Source organism: Phyllobates terribilis, unplaced genomic scaffold, assembly GCF_046119375.1.
Source record: "Phyllobates terribilis strain yellow unplaced genomic scaffold, ASM4611937v1 Scaffold_3__8_contigs__length_932513732, whole genome shotgun sequence".
Classification (NCBI taxonomy): Eukaryota; Metazoa; Chordata; class Amphibia; order Anura; family Dendrobatidae; genus Phyllobates; species Phyllobates terribilis.
The window spans coordinates 215513738-215530792 of record NW_027362763.1 but is presented as its reverse complement, the minus strand read 5'-3'; the positions used below and the strand labels follow the sequence as shown (position 1 = coordinate 215530792).

Sequence of the window (17055 nt, the reverse complement as noted above, 5' to 3'; positions counted from 1 at the left end):
ATAAACAAACATCACACAATGATATCTGCCTGCACACACACACACACACAGACATATACACACACACACAGACTCACCATCCCCTGGCTTGGCTCCAGTCCTCAGGCTCTTCGGTGCAGCAGTGCAGGCCGGGCGCGCACTGCGTGACATCACAGCTAGGAGACACGGCCGCGCACAGGGCCGTGTCTCCTAGCAGTGACGCGGCCGGACCAGCACAGGGAAGTTAACTGCTGCAGTGCTGGCCCGGCCGATGAAGAAGTAGCGGCCCCCCCTCCCGCCACTGCTGCCGGTATGTGCCGCGGCGGTGGCCCGCACATATAATGAGGGCAATCCGGTCATAGACACCCCGCCCGGAGCCGCAGGCCCTCTGGAGGCTCGGGGCCCCGGGCGGTCGCCCGGATTGCCCTCATTAAAATCCGCCTATGGTAGTACCCATCGGATGGGAGGTCACCTTGCAGAACCTCCATTTTTTGTAAGTAAAGCTTACTGAGTAATAACACAGTTTAGATCAAATGTTTTTATTGTCTTTATGTATCACAGCCATAATGGAGTGCTGCTGCGCTTTCTTTTCATATAGATATATAGATAGATAGACATGGGATAGATAGATAATAGATAGAAATAAAGATATATGGATAGATATATATATATATAGATACTAGATATATAGATACTAGATATATAGATATATGGATAGATATATAGATATATGGATAGATATATAGATACTAGATATATTGATAGATATATAGATACTAGATATATAGATATATGGATAGATATATAGATAATAGATGTTTGATCATAGTGGAGCTTCACTTTTGTAGAAAGCTAGAGGACCAATGTCATATTTTAATTGCACATTCTGTATAATTAGCAGGTTGATGAGCTGCAGTAACATCTATGAGATCTCAGAGTAGATGGAGGGTCTCTGAGTAGACGGAGGGTCTCTGAGTAGATGGAGGGTCTCTGAGTAGAAGGAGGGTCTCTGAGTAGACGGAGGGTCTCTGAGTAGATGGAGGGTCTCTGAGTAGGAGGGTCTCTGAGTAGACGGAGGGTCTCTGAGTAGATGGAGGGTCTTGCTGCATGGCCTGCTGTCACCCCTGGATCTTCCTCCCCCAGCAGAGACCACTTCCCCTCTCAGCCAGCTGGTGGGCTCCTCTCCCTGTGTGCTGTGATACCAGGGCAGGATGGAGGCAGAGTCTGGGCGGCTCCATCTGCTCCTCACTCCCCGCCATTGGATTAGTGAGTTGTAAGTGATGAGATCAGCAGGGATCAGCTTTCAGGATGGGGTATTGCCTCAGCAGCAGGCTCTTCCCATCTGGGCTGTCTCACTCCTGAGCAGGGGGTGGGGGTGACAAAGGTAATCTTTAAACACAAAGCAAAACTGCCCCCTTAGGGCATCACCAAAGGAAGAATCCACGGAGCTGCGAGGAGAAGCCGCTGGTGTTCCTGATGGCCGGGCTGATGCTGCCCTGTGATGTGCCCGGGAGAGCAGGGGTGCCAGTCAGCTGTGCCTACAAGTACATGTGTGGCCCCATGCGGGGTACAGCGCTGCCCTGCGCCTAGCATGGGAGCATCATCATTCCAGCAGTAACTTTCCCAGGCTGCTGCCCAGCTGGCCGGAGCCGCGCTACATCCTGCGCTACAGCCTGCGCTGCGCCATTACGCATTGCACATCTGGACTCCGACGTCTGGGGATTTCTAACCTTTTCCAGGATCCTTTGTACATTTTTTTTTTTTTTTATCTTTTCTGGTTTCTATTGTGTCTTGAGCTTTAAATGACAAGTAGTGGATGTAGCAGCCCATTGTAAGGTAAGTGCTTTGTGTCTGCTCTGGGGAGTGCACATGAGCCCATGACTGTCCCTCACTGCTCCACCTTCATCTCCTAACCACTGATCCTGTCCCTATAAGCCTAGCATTGCTGGGTGCCCACCCTGTGCCATTTATGTTTATACCCAGGAAAGGTTTGTTTGTAAACCTGGCACCTTCCAGGGTCTCATCCATTACTGATCTCTGGGTCCTGGGAGGAAGATGTTTAGTGAATAAACTTTGCAACATTATAAATGAAGCCAAACAAATATACAAAGTGTCCCTGGCACAGTGTGGGTGCAGATGGGTGCCATGTACAGCTATGGCCAGAGGTTACAATCTGCTGCCATGTTCTTGGTTTCTCCCATAAGTTTTCTTTGTCTTTTGTGTCTTTTATCAAGTCTGATGATCCTGTTCTGCACATGGTCTGCTGGGTGTCTTATCTCTCAGGACCCACCTAAGAACATGGAGAGATTTTGTTGCTCTTTCTATCCATTGTTCTACTGCCTGCCCTAACCTGATAGATACAGCCTTACCCTATTGAGGTAAGGGCACACAGTAGGTGGCATATTAACAGCTCTTTCAGGCAAGGCAAAACTGGGCCTGGAGCAATATATTGTGGCAATTGTGTGCTGTGCACTGAACTAGAATGTGCAATTATCCATTATGACTCCTGCACAGCAGTGACTGTAATAAACTGGACCTTTGTGTGGGGATTAATGTGGCTGCAGGGCAGCCTGGCTGGGGATGAGTTTTGAAGCAGCAAGAGGTCATGTAGTTAGACAAGCCTCCTTGTGGTCTAGGCTGGGGGGCTCTGACCATGGATTACATCTAGAATGGATAGTGCACAATGTTGACAGTGCTATGTTTGGACCATGACAGCAATTAGTAAAGAAACCATCACTTTACAGTTCTGTGTCTATGATAACATTTGGACAATAAGGGAATATATATACATACATATATATTGTATTCTATAGCTATATATATATAGCATTCTAAGACTATATATATGTATATATATATATATTGTTTTCTATAACTATATATATATATTGTATTCTAGAACTTATTATATGTATCGTATTCTATAACTATATATATATATATTGTATGCTAGAACTATATATATATATATTATTCTATAAATATATATTGTATTCTAGAATTGTATGTATATACTGTATTCTAGAACTATATATATATATATACACCCTGTATTCTAGAACTATATATATATTGTTTTCTATAACTATATATATTGTGTTCTATAACTATATATATATATATTGTATTCTATAACTACATATATATTATAATGTATAACTACATATATATTGTATTATATAACAATATATATTATATTCTATAATTATATATATTCTATTCTATAACTATATATATATATTGTTTTCTATAACTATATATATACATGGGTGTGTACATATACATCAGCTGTGTGTGCCTCTTTCACAACAGTTTGGGGACAAATACAGAAAACTTTACAAAACAAGTTGAAAAGGTTGTAAATTATGGCGGTGTCATTCTCTGTAGGGATTGAAGTCTCTTTCAATTATCTAAGACTTCTTTGTAAAGGCTGGCAAAATCTCCCATATGTTTAGGCATGCACAGTCACTTTTCTTCCAGCACTATGAACCCAGCATCCCCATTGTATTGGTGGAAATCCCAGTGTTTATTTCCCTAGATCACAAAATCCCACTTAATACATGATGGCTACCATGACACTGTTTTGGGGTTGTCGCCTAGCTTAAGATTTTTGGAAATAGCATTGTTACACGCCTCTTGATCCTTCAATTTTAAGTGTCAGCTTTTACTTTTGTCATGATGCCATTATATTCACATCAGTGGATCAGGTCTGCAGAGTACGCAATTGGAGAAAGGCATGTAATAATATAATTAACCAGATAGTCTGAATATGTGAACATAGCTTAGAAACCATTCTTGGTCTAAAGGAACCCTCTCTCTTATAATTGTGCATAAATGGCTGATTGTGATACTCAGACTTACTTATAAATGTAAGATCCTGAATAACACACCACTAGAGGAGGTCTTTAGTTTAGTTCTATAATTGTTAGGACCTCTGACCTCCGGTGGTTAATAAGAGATCACATATATCGGGTGATAGCAGCTATTGGCAGGTACATAGACACTTCCGGTCATTGGACTAAACAAACAAACCGGAATCTTGAATTCACTGCATCTTCTAGGTTTATGGAATCATTAGTGCTCTCAAGCTGGTGGTGACCTGTGGGTCAAGTCGGGCCCTTGGCCTAATATTTCGGCCCTTGAGTTTCTGTGTAGCTTATTCACCTATTTATTATAAGTGTAGTACATTACAGAAAATAAAATTCCATTTGGGAAATACTTACCCATGCCCACGTGTTTTAGGTCTGACAATGGCTGCAGGCCTTGGGTTTCACTGTTGTCTGAGCTCAATTTAATATCTGTTCTTCTCTTCCACTCTCCTACCAAATCTCCCATAACAAACATGATACAACAAATGCACTTTGCATTTGGACTGGATATTTGATTATAGTTCTTATGGTTTTTTTTATTATTTATTGGCCAAGCAAACAGTCTCTGAGAGCTTCATTAACCATGCCATGGTGCCTCCTTAAACAAAGCCAGAGAGTCCCATTAACAGTGTCAGTCAACATATTCAAGAAAAAGCGCACCAGCCTCATCCCAGCTCCAACACCTCTGCCAAAAAGTGACAGCCAATAAGCTGCCACTCGCATGTCGCTTCCTCTCCTGGAGGTCACTGCCACAGAGATCAGCTCCGAGAAAATATTTGGGTTTGGTGGAGCAGTTAGTGACAGACTGCTTTTGTTGAAAAGATTTCTTGCTTCATGGGGGAGTTGTGTGCTCTGATGAAAATTTGCATGGTTTCTATTATTTTTCACAAAAGTGGAGACTTAGGCCCCATTCATTAAACAGCTTTCTCCAGAATTCTTAAAACTGTTTCAAATGTCAAGAAAAAATGTATGCATCTCTTAGTTTTTACTCTGATCCCGGCCTTTTCCGGCAATTTTGTAAAAAGTAGGCAGAGCTTCATGGGCAACGGGGCAAGATCAAGAGCTGACAGATTTACCATATTTACGGCTTAAGAATCATAGAATGTTAGAGTTGAAGGGGACCAACCCCCCCCCGCTCAATGCAGGATTCACTAAACCATCTCAGACATAAAGACAGAAATGTATTCCAGTCACTGACTGGGGTATGTTTCATGTGGTAGCACGCGATAGCCAAAAGATGTAGCAAATTAAGTAAGAGGAACATGCATCTTTCTGAATTTGGTGCATTTACTCCAGGAAACTCTTAATCAAGATGGCGTGCAAAACGCTAGTCTTGATGAGTGGAGCCCTTAGTTTAAAGGGAACCTGTCATGTCGAAAAAAGCTATTAAATTGCAGAAATGGGGTTAATCTGCAGGTTAATCGCTAAGTAGAGCTGCCCGGCACGCGCACTGAGATCCGGCTGCCAGAAGGAAATGAACTTCAGTCACTGATCACTACATAGTGACTCAAGTACAGAGGCGGCTGTCAGTCAGCTGTGGGGAGTAGTGATGAGCGAGCATGCTCGGGTGCTCGCCGAGTATCTTCGGCGTGCTCTAATGTTATGTTTGAGTGACTGTTTGATAGGCATTCCTCACATGTATAAAAGCTGTCAAACAATCGCAAATCATGCACACGAAGTGACTCAAACATAACATTCGAGCACCCGCAAATGCTCGGCGAGCACCCGAGCGTGCTCGCCAAAAGGGTTAATAATACATGCTCGCTCATCACTAGTGGGGAGTCGTCACAGTCGCCACTCACTATGTACTGACGGAAGCCGCATAGGCCGCGCCTCTATGACTGAAAGGCGGGGGCTTCCGAGAGGAATAAAGTTAATTTCTTCCCGGCAGTGGGGCTCTCAGTCCGGCGTCCACATAGCTTTAGACCGCTATTAACCTGCAAATTAACCCCATATCTGCAGGTTAATAGCGTTTTGGGACAAGACAGCTTCCCTATAAACTAAACACCATGTTCTAAACCAACATTAAATCACAGAAAAACTGCAATTTTGAAAGTGGATCTCTCACCAAATTTCACAATCTAAATTGCATGTGTTAATTCAAATAAAAGTCAGAATGGCGGTATAATCCTTTTTGAAGTTATGCTGTTTAATACTAAAATGAGCATTTAATTTTTAGTATCATAAAGTCTTTCGGAAATGGATTTTTAAGGTAAGTACACCAGTCTCATCAGTTGTAAGATCTGTATGCAGTTTGTATTGTGACAGATCCTCCTTCAAGGTTTCAAGATTGCCTGCATTGCAACAGCAGTGTGTGAACTGGCCTATACGTGTACGGCTCATCAGAGTAATGAACATTGAAGCTAGAGCGCTTGCTGCATTAATCAGACGGAGAGATTGAGTTTGTGATAGCATTTTCCTCTTGAAGAACACATGCAGCACTCTTTTGGCCTTGCAGTATAATGCAGCACTGTGCTCTTGTTGACAACGCTGAGCCTCTTCTAAATTGTCAATTCACTTAGACTTGGCAGCATTGTTAATGCCTCTGCTGCTTGCCAGGGCGTTACAGTGGATTGCAGGGTTTTCCAATAGCAATGGACTCAAATGAGACAATACAATAGATACTGTAGATGCCAACTAGTCACCACGGATGACCTCACGGAGGTCTCAGGAACCAGAATCTGTGTCCCTAAACAGACCGTCATGGCGTCGATTTGACTTCAACACACGTAATGGAAACTACGGTACATCAGCTCCTAATAAACCTATAGGCTTTCTATTGACGTGTATAAATTATTGCCTGGATGTACCGTGACATATGGGGCTGAGTGTCATGGAGAATGGGAATCTAGGTCTGCTCCATCTGTCCTCTGTCATTAGGGAAAAGATATGTAAAAAGCAAAAATAAAAATGCTGACTCTTAATACTGTGGTGCTGATTGGAAACCTTCCCTTTGGTCCAGGTAATCAGGGATCAACCTTTTCTGTCTTGTCTGATAATTCAGATTGAAAGACATGAACCCAAAACATGGTTTAGATCGTGCAATATTCATTTTGTGCATTGGTGGACTCTAAAAGTTTACTGTCACAAATTTCTGTTGCTAGCCAAATTCATTAGTCCAATGGCTACCATTGGACATTACTTCACTAAGTATGAAAAATCACCGTGGCCTCCAACCATTGAACAAGAAGTCACATGACATAACATAACCTGGGATGAAGCATTACTGCAGCGCCCATTCATTTGCCTGTGGTCGTAAGGTTCGTTCTATTGGCAGGTGCACACTGCCGTCGATTCTGTTATCCGAAAGTATTGATTCGATTATGCAAATGACACTGATCAGAGTTTGATCCATGTGTCAGCTCAGTGTAATCTGATTCTCTAGGATGAGAGTATCGGAGCACACTGAGTAGAAGATGGAGAACAAAATTTTTCCATCTTCTCCATTGTGTCAGTGCACAGAAATCAGATTGTTCTCAGATGTCATCCGAGTGCAGTCCGATGACTCCCACGCACTCATTAACTTGCATGGCTGAGTGTGATCAAACTTGGACATGTGTGCGGCCCCATAGAATATCATTGGTCCAAGTGCGATCCAATGTTTTGTCAGATCGCACTCGGATGGAAAATATGGTGGTATGAGTGAGCCCTCAGTGTTGAAGCTCCATTATAATCTTCAATCTCAGGTAGTTTGGCTTTTAACCTATATTCATTTCCATCCCTGATGTAGAGTAAATCAGCTGAATAGAAACTGACTTCTTGGTGATCTTGTTTGGGCTGTGTGCACACAGCACTGCTGTGTACAGAATGACGGTGAGACAGAGCGTATGAGATTTGCCATAGGCGATGGAAGTATCCTGCGCTGCTGGAGAAATGACAAGCCATAATGGAATATGGAATGTTGGTTTATTGTCAACGCGTTTCAGAGTCACTCCGACTCCTTCTTCAGGACGACCACAAAATCAGTGGAATTTTGAGACAGTGAGACAGGGCAGGTGTTTAGACTAGTATACATTTAAGATCTAGCCAGTGGTCATAGCCCTTAAAGGGGTTGTCCCATGTTCTGTCATCAAGAGCGCATTACTCCACTGCCTACCGGCTTCTGGCTTGACAAGGGAAAGGGGGGTTGCTCTCGTGATTGATTGACAGTTCAGGCTAGCAGCATTGTTCTGACGCTGGCTTGAACTGTGCAGTCTCTGATGATTTAAGTAAAAGCAGCTTTGCCTCTGCAGCATCGAAGGAGCACTAAAGCTGGCTGGATCCAGTGATCTGGCCAGCTTCAGAGCTGCGCTTATAAGGTCTGTTCAAAAGAACTTAAAAGCGTGTGCTCCTTGCCTAGGAGACAGACCACCATTGATAGTCTGCAGAGGTGGCCTGTTACTTAGGCAAAGAATGGTAAACAAGAAAGTTAAAAATTCCTCCTGGTTTGAGAATGGAGAGGATTTTTAACAAAGCACTTTAGGAAGATGACACAATCTTTTTAAGGATTTATGTACAGTATGCGTCTATGTGCAGAGACTAAGATATTGACTTCTGCCAGATACGACCTGGACACATTTGAGATGACGATGAACTATAAATTGTAAAGGACTTCAACCTCTTCAAACCAATGATCTCTCAAGATTCAACGACAACACTGGAAGTCAATAGCAGAATAACTATGGGCAAATCAGCAATGAAGTCACTGGACAAGGTCTTCAAATCGAGGAGCATTTCACTGGCAACAAAGACACGGCTCATACATAGTCTGGTCTTTTCTGTGGTACCATACGAATGTGAAACCTGGACGATAAAGAAACAAGAAGAGTCAACGCCTTTGAAATGTGCTGGAGAAAGATGTTATCAATACCATGGATGGCAAGAAGAACAAACCAATTTTGGAACAAATCAAGCAAGACATGCTACTCAAAGCAAGGATCACCAAGCTACGACTTGCCTACTTTGGACACAACATACAAAGAGAGCAATCACTGGAGAAGGACATCATGGTCGGAAGAATACAAGGAACAAGGTGAAGAAGAAGATCGGCTACATGATGTCTTGATACAACAGCGGAGAAGACCCTGGTGGAATTATCTAGGCTTGCACAAGATCTATCTTCCTATAGATCGTTCATCCATCCAGTTGCCATGACTTGGGATCAAATCGAAGGCCTTAAAAAAATGTGCAGAGATATTTCTTCCATAGAAGTAATGCCTCTGTTCATAACGCATTCAGAAAGAGCATGCAACCATATTCCAATGTCAGATCCAACAGAAAAAGCCTCTGTAAACATACAGAAGTACAATGGACGCCCTGTGTGCCGCTAATGAATCCCTTTCACGTCTAGGTACATTGACCTGTAAATACCGTGTTATCAAAAGGTCGACTTCTAAAGAGAAAGATGTTTCCCATGATAGTCATATACAAGAGGTTATCTGTTAACACTCCGTTCCCTTTATATGCCGTATAGTACTGTGTAATACGCTGATAGCAGGGTATCCCCTGCTCGGGACTCCCCTCGTGCTGTGTAATTCTTGGTTTTCTATTAATTAAAACTGACAATATGGTCGCGCCCCAAAAAAGTCTTCAATGACAGAATCATTTAGAAAATAACCACCTGTAACAATAAGATTCTTTGTATTTTCGACTGTGTCACTCCTGTTGTGTAGAGACATCCTTTCTCAGCAGTCGGTTGTCACGCGAGGTTTTAGGAAGCATCTTGTATTTGCAAATGTAAGTAAATAATTAACGTGTCAATGGCAGCTGCAGTCGGATGTCTATGGATTTTTAGGAATCCTGAGTAGAGTATTTTGTAACAATAGAATCGTACAGATTGCTGGTTACATTCTGACATTTTAGCTCTACGTCGCAGGCAGAATGTACAGGATATTTGTCATCTATTATAGCGCACACATGAAAATATGTATAATAAGTGCACCCTATACTCACCCACTAGCGCTCCTGTGCTCTCTATTAGAAAGCCACTGGCTGACATGTCAACCTGCAGCATATCTCCAGGAAAACAATGTGATAGGCAGTCAGAAATGCGTGGTCTACATCTCTCCCGACGGCCCCCATACACATTAGACTGGTGGCCGAACAGTCTCTTGGATAATGGCAGCAATAGAATGACCCACACCCTGTTTGTTTGCATTCATGTCTTATATGAGCATAGTCTAAGAAAAAGGCAAAGGTCCGTGTGCATGGAGGGTTACGAGGGGGCGCATTAATTTAACACCACCCATTGTGAATAGTGTATTCCTGTGTTATGTACTGTATATGGAGGTGTGATCATATCTGTGATGATAATGAGACAGCTGAAAAGTGATCTGTACAGAACAGGAAGTTTGAGTCTAGTTGAAAGTTTAGTGGCCAGTGTGAAAATTCCAAGATTTCTGATTATTTTTATATTTCAAATTGACATAGATAGTGATATGTAAATTTGGAAAAAAATAATATTATCAAAGATTAGCAAAGTTTAGTCTGTGGCTCTATTGTTGAATCGAAAAGTATTAAACCCCGACATTGATTTATCCCATTACAAGTCAGTGAGGTCCGTTTGGACCTGTTAAGATCAGATCTGTCATGGTTACATGTTACCCAAACCTATAATGCTCATGTGAACAGAAGCATAAACAGAAATCATTGTAAAAGCCCAGTCTCCATTTATGCAGAATATTCGTTCCTTCAGCTGCTAACGTAATGGACCCTTATAGGGCACATCTCTAGTGAAGTCCTGTGTACTGTGGACTGACTATTAGCTCCTTCACTATGGCGGTATACCGGACATCAAGTCAGTAGACCTGGAACCAAATATTACTTCACAAGTCACTTAGTGCACAGACATATTGGAAAGGGGGCTTTTATTCTAAAACTCAATTACAAACTTTATGTCGGGATAGGTCATTAATATCTCATTAGTGGGGGAGCGATACTCGGCACCCCCGCCGATCAGCTGTTACCAGTGATGGCAGCAGCTGGATGTTCTCAGTTACAGAGCAGAACTACTCAGCTCCATCAACTACATAGTGACCGCGGCCAGGTACTGCACATCCACCCCCCTATTGATTTGAATATGGCTGGATGTGCAGTGCCTGGCTGCAGCTACTATACAGTTGACGGAGTTCTGTAGATCCTCAACTGAGAAAATCCAGGAAGAGCTGATCTGCAAGGGTTCCATGTGCTGCACCTCCACCAATCAGATATTGATGATCTATCCTAAGGAGAGGCCATCAATATAATAGTCCTGGACAATCCCTTTAAGACTTTATTCATTTTAGAAATCTAGACAAATTAGGACCAACAATTCCCGTATACTTTACATATTAGGCATAGGCGGGTGAGCTGTCTGTGCAACTGTACAGGTTTTTTCTCACTATTATGGAGAATTGTATCCGGCTTTACTTGCTGGTTTTATCTTAGACATTCATTACTTTACTGAATCTGTATTCATTTTTTAAAAATGTAATTGGAAATACTGAACCAGATGAAAGGCTTCCTTGTTATAAAAAAAGAAATTCTGTTGGCGTGTCTCCATTAGAGACCTGTGAAGCTTGTAAGAAAGCTCCAGTAGGATAAGCAGTCATGCTGAATGGGGTCAGTGCTGGAAGACAGTTTAGTCTCATCATGATGAGATGGAGCCAGGTTGTCAGCACTGTCGTTGAATTGCACTGTATGTGTTAATTGCGGTACTAGCAGAGATGCCGCCTTATGATGGAGCGTAAAATAAAAGTGGGTGTCACTAAACCATCATTAACTGCTCACATGAATCATGTTTCAGAATTTTTTGGTTTCCTGTAATAATTGATGAGATCATGGAAATGAATCGGGCTTGGGTTTGATGCTTGTTAATAAATGAGTGGTACTGTCAGCTGCTCATCATAGTGTAGCAGCCCAGGCATTGCATCATGGTACACAGGACACATGCCAACTTTGGAGAGGACTCACACATGGCTTCATATTTATTTAGAGCAGCGCAGTCGGCAACAAGTCAGCAATGTCCAATAGTTTCAATGATCTGGACATAACATTCATGTTTAGGCAGTAAAAATAAAAATGACATCTATAAGATGAAGAATAACCTTATTTATATGTAGTGCCAATATTTGGTTCCGCTGACCCATACATCGTGTATAACCAGTCTAATGCAGTCTGTATTATGAAAAACATATTATTTCATAGATGTTAAAGGGATGGTCTAGTACAACAAAATTATATCTCAATGTGTTTAAAGGGAATCTATCAGCAGGTTTTTGCTACCTCATCTGAGAGCAACCTGATGTAGGGAAAGAGAGGCTGAATCCAAGGATGTGTCACTTAGATTACTGGGTGCAGCCGTTCTGACACAATCAGGAGTTTTTAAATGTAGGATGTAGCAGAGTTCAGAAAGCTAACCCCGCCCACACCAGGCTCTTAGTGTACATTGTCTGTTGACAGTGAGCTGCTTATCACAAGAGGGGGCGTGGTCGCACTAGCAGACTGTAGTCCATGCAATGATAATCTCTTGGTGGTAAAATCTTCATTGTAAGTAAACAAGAGCACACAGCCTAATAAGTGATACAACACTGAAATCTGTGTCTCAGCCCCTGCCTCATGATGTCCTCAGACTACATAGCAAAAACCTGCTGACAGATTCCCTTTAAAGTAGTAACTTATATAACTTACTAATGCAGTTCTATAATCACAGTTGCTTGGTCTTTTGCTATCCCCTCCAGATCTGCCTTCAATATTTCTATTTCCTTTCCTGTGCTCAACACAGGAGACTTTTCTGACCAGTGTTCTGAGTAAAGGGGGCTGACTGAGTGCTTATTTCAATAGCTAAGCCAGCCCCCTTTCTCTGTCTATATTTTTAACTTATTTGAAAAGACAAGTATATGTATTTTTTGGGGTCTTGCATAGATATTTTTCCCTCACTGTACTGTTATTGTCAGTCTTTTCCATCAGCCTCATACTGCTGTTTGTTAAATGGCCAATACATGTTCCTTGCTGTTCAGAGTGTAGTCTTATTGTCAGACCTCAAGTACCAGGCATTTTAATTAACAGAGTGCAAACAAATGAGAGAATACCTTCCAATCCTCTGAGCAGAGCAGAGACTGCGGAGCTGAGCAGAGACTGCGGAGCAGCGATATTGTTCTGTGCATTAAGAATTCTGTCTACACCATCTACCATAGGAAATGGGAGAAATGTTTGTGTGCGGACAGTCAGGGCGTCGGTGATGTATGAGGTTTTCATTGTTCATTTTGCTCTTTTCCAGTAGTTTGTGTACTTGTAAAAAGAGAATTAGATAAAAAGCAGATGTTTTTACATTGGAATTAATTAAACTGGCCATTTTACCACGTTGACAAAACACGTTTTTTTTCTGCAGGTAGCGGCACCAAAATATGAAATAGCAGCCCGCTCTCATTATTGCGGTTTCAGGCATCTTTTAATGTGTTTTCCCTTTTTTTGATGCATTTTTGGTGCAGCGTTTTTTTTCTTAAACACTTTTTTTAGTGCAGAGATATTGGGATTATACACTTAAAAATGCAATAGTGTCTTTTAAATGCTTTTTCTCAGGCTCCCCGCAGAAGCCTATAAGGAAAAAAATACACCAAAAACATACAGTTCCATAGTTCCATGAGTTTCCATGAAATGACTGTGTACTGTTATGCGTAGAATAATTTCTTTACACATGTGATAATGGGGACTTAGTTCATTACTAGGCCAGCACCCTTCTCACTACTGCGGGCTCATTGAGACAGGGCAATAATAGGGAAATAAGCACTTATGGGAAAACTGGTTCCCTATTATTGGCCCGTCTAAAATGACCAGCAAACACCCGCCGAATGAGCAAAACGCAAGCTTAAAAATCATCGTTATCAGCTGCACATTGTCCTGTGTAAAAAAGTGATATGCTGCTAATTAAATGATGTTCTGTGCGCACAGAATGATCATTTTAAAGGGGTTGTCCACTACTAGGACAACCCCTTCTATTCCCTATGTTTGTCCCCATTAAAAGAAAAACACTTATACTCACCTCATGTGTTGGCATCGTTCCAGCTCTGTCAGCACTCGCGTACTTGGGGCTCACTTGAATTTGTGTCATGTGAGCCCTGTGCCCTATCAGCGCTGGGGCTCAGGACAAGGACAGTGACACCAGCACTGATAGGGCACAGGGTTCACATAACATAAAAACCACACATGAGCCCCGGGAACGCGGGAGTGCCGACACCGCTGGAACGGCGCTCACACTGGAGGTGAGTATAAGTGTTTTTATTTTAACAGGGGCAAACACTCAGATTGAGAAGGGAATCTTTAAAGGGAATCTGTCACCTCTTTGCAGTTATCAGACCTCTACTATGGGCATACAGGGTATAGAAAAGTAAATTTATACATACCTGTATGGCCCATAGCAGAGATCTGATTGCAGAGAAAAGTACTTTAATCAATTCTATTTTGCACAGGCTTGGCGTCTGGGGGACGCCAAGCAATCCCCGCCTATGTGCTTATTATTCCCCCAAATCCTGCCTATATGCTTAATTATCATATTCCCCCCTCCCTTGCACTTCACAGGACCCTGTGATGTGCACTGTGCTCCCTGACCTCCCGAGCATGCGCAAAGTGCTGCTTACATAGGGCGCGCTTTGCTTCATCCCGGCCCCGTCTGCCTGTGCACTGCGCTGCAGGGTTCTGTTGCGCAGGCGCTGGGGAGTCACTGTCACTTCCCGACGCCTGCGCAATAGAATCCTGCGGCGCTGTGCACGGAGGGATGGGGCCGGGATGAAGCAAAGCGCACTCTATGTGAGCGGCACTTTGCGCATGTCTGGCAAATCAGGGAGAAAAGTGCACGTCACAGGACCCTGTGACATGCAGGGGAGGGGAGATATGATAACTAAGCATATAGGCGGGGATTTGGGGGAATAATAAGCACATAGGCGGGGATTGCTTGGCGTCCCCCGGATCCCAAGCCTGTACAAAATAGAATTGATTAAAACGCTTCTCTCTGCAATCAATCCTCTACTATGGGCCGTACAGGTATGTATAGATTTACTTTTCTATACCCTGTATGCCCATAGTAGAGGTCTGATAACTCCAAAGTGGTGACAGATTCCCTTTAATGATGGTTCTATGCCCATAGAATTCCGGTTTGTCTGTAAATTACTGCTGATTAGCAGTTGATTAACAGCCAGTATCAGGCTGTGTAAATTGGCATTTAGGTAAGCAACTGAACTAGAAAGCTAGCCCCCTTCATCAACTACCAAAACACAGGCAAGGTATGGCACTAAAGCAGAAGTGGAGCGCTCTATGTTTTTCATGGATCCATAGACTTGTATTGGCACTTTTTATCCTTTTAGTCTTCATCCTTTAACCCCTATACAGAGATCTGGACTTAACAGGCGCCCATTGGCTTGGGCCACAGAGTTAGCTGCTGTTCGGTGGTCTCGTAGCCAGATCAGAACCAGTAGGTCATTGCAGGGACAAAATCATAAAGCTAGCAGGTAATTAAATTTGAGCTCAAAGAATAGGATAAAATTAGGATGAAAAGACAGGAGCACAGAACAGAGCTAGAGACCAGGAAAACAGAGCTATTGTCTGGCAGTGGAAGTCAAAGCTTCAGGGATTTAAATAGCTGACAACCCCGCTTGGGGCTCTCATGAATGAGTGATCAAAACCAGACCAAAATTTCACCATAGTTCCTGCTTAAGCACCAAAAGTCCCAGGAAAAAAACAGAACTGTTGCTATCATGTGTTACCAACAATAAAGGTGAGCCGCAGCCCAGCAGCCAAAGCGGAGTTATGAATCAGCACAGATGCTACACTATAATACGGGTTGTACCCGTGAAAAACACTGATAGGACACAGACATCTGAGCGAGGCCTAAATCAATTAAATAAATGGTTATATAATTAAGATAAAATTAACGATAATCATATTAATCTGTTAGCCAGTGGAGAGAATGCCTTCAAAAACATATTTCAACAACTGGGTCCTCCAGACAAGTTATGGACTTCACTGGATGAAAGGTCCTTAGAGAAGGTTAAAGAGTTGGGATGAGCAGACCTGTGGAAGTTCGGGTTCTAGTACCCAACACGAACTGTAGTCCAAAGTTTGGTTCGCGCACCAGAACCCCATTGAAAATAATAAGCACTTGAACTTTGGAGCTGGAAAATTCTCTCCCTCTCTCTTTATCTCTCGGCCTTCGCCCAAAACTCCGAACATTAAAACGGACTTCATGGAGAAGTCCTTGTTCGGAGTTTAACACCAGACACTAAGTGTCCGGTACGAACCCCGAACTTTTAAGTTCAGGTGCGCTCATCTCTATTAAAGAGTTATCCAGTAGCTTCTGGATATCTTTAAAGGTTTGCAGAAATCCCCTGAGCATGCTTCGGAAACCCCATTCAGATATAGAGAACGGTGTCTGTAATGTCCTGCTGCTTGTGAATATACCCTTACCCCTTCCTGGGTTACGGCACCCTATACCAGAACGTGTCAGGTGATTAGTAAGCATCGCACTTCATTGTATCATTCGCAGAAGACAAAGTATAATGAGTCATTATCTCCTGCACGTCTTTCCTATGATTCTGCTATTCTGTCAGCAAACATATATTAATTGGAGAAGTCAAAAAACCAGGAAACATCCTTGCTTAATACTGACTCCTATAGAAGATGAACATAGACAGGGTTGCAATGAAATGTTTAACATTATTAGCAAAGCTTTACTAACAATTATATATAAAGCAGAAAATAATCATTTCATTCTTGAATTATCTAAACGGATTTGACATTGCAGCCATGTGCAAGTTTAACCCATTTCTCTTGGGGCACGCTAGTTGGGTTAATGAGCTCTGGGATGAGCCTGTTTGATGCTGCTGTGACACAAATTGCATGCCAATTTCTCATGCCAACTTTAGGCAAATGAGACAGATGCAGTGAGGAATAGTAATGGTTTCAGGGCTGGGGAAGTCTCTGTTTGCTTTATGTAAGCCATGAAATAAACCTTGACGTGTGCCCACTGAGGCGCAAAGAACTCAATCTCTGCAAAAGACACTTTTGATTCATTTGCAGAGCTAATTTATTTCCATTGTCTTGAGAACACAAAGCCAAGTTATTGGAAAGAAGGATCGACACTTCACAAATTGTCTTTATTTTGCATTGCATGACTGCGCTAGGAGCCTTGATAACAATGATAGCGGCACCTTAAAAGGCAGATAGGGACATCTTTTTATAAAAATGGCTGTCACTGAGC

General features: G+C 42.5%; 1 protein-coding gene across 1 annotated transcript in view; it reads left to right on the top strand.

The window, feature by feature from the left end:
• Window positions 1-1037: 1037 nt before the first annotated feature.
• Window positions 1038-17055, top strand: part of SPSB4 (splA/ryanodine receptor domain and SOCS box containing 4) — a 195504-nt gene continuing 179486 nt past the window's right edge. The window contains exon 1 of the mRNA XM_073674633.1: window positions 1038-1815. The gene's annotated coding sequence lies outside the window, so the exon portion shown is untranslated. The remainder of the gene's footprint in view (window positions 1816-17055) is intronic.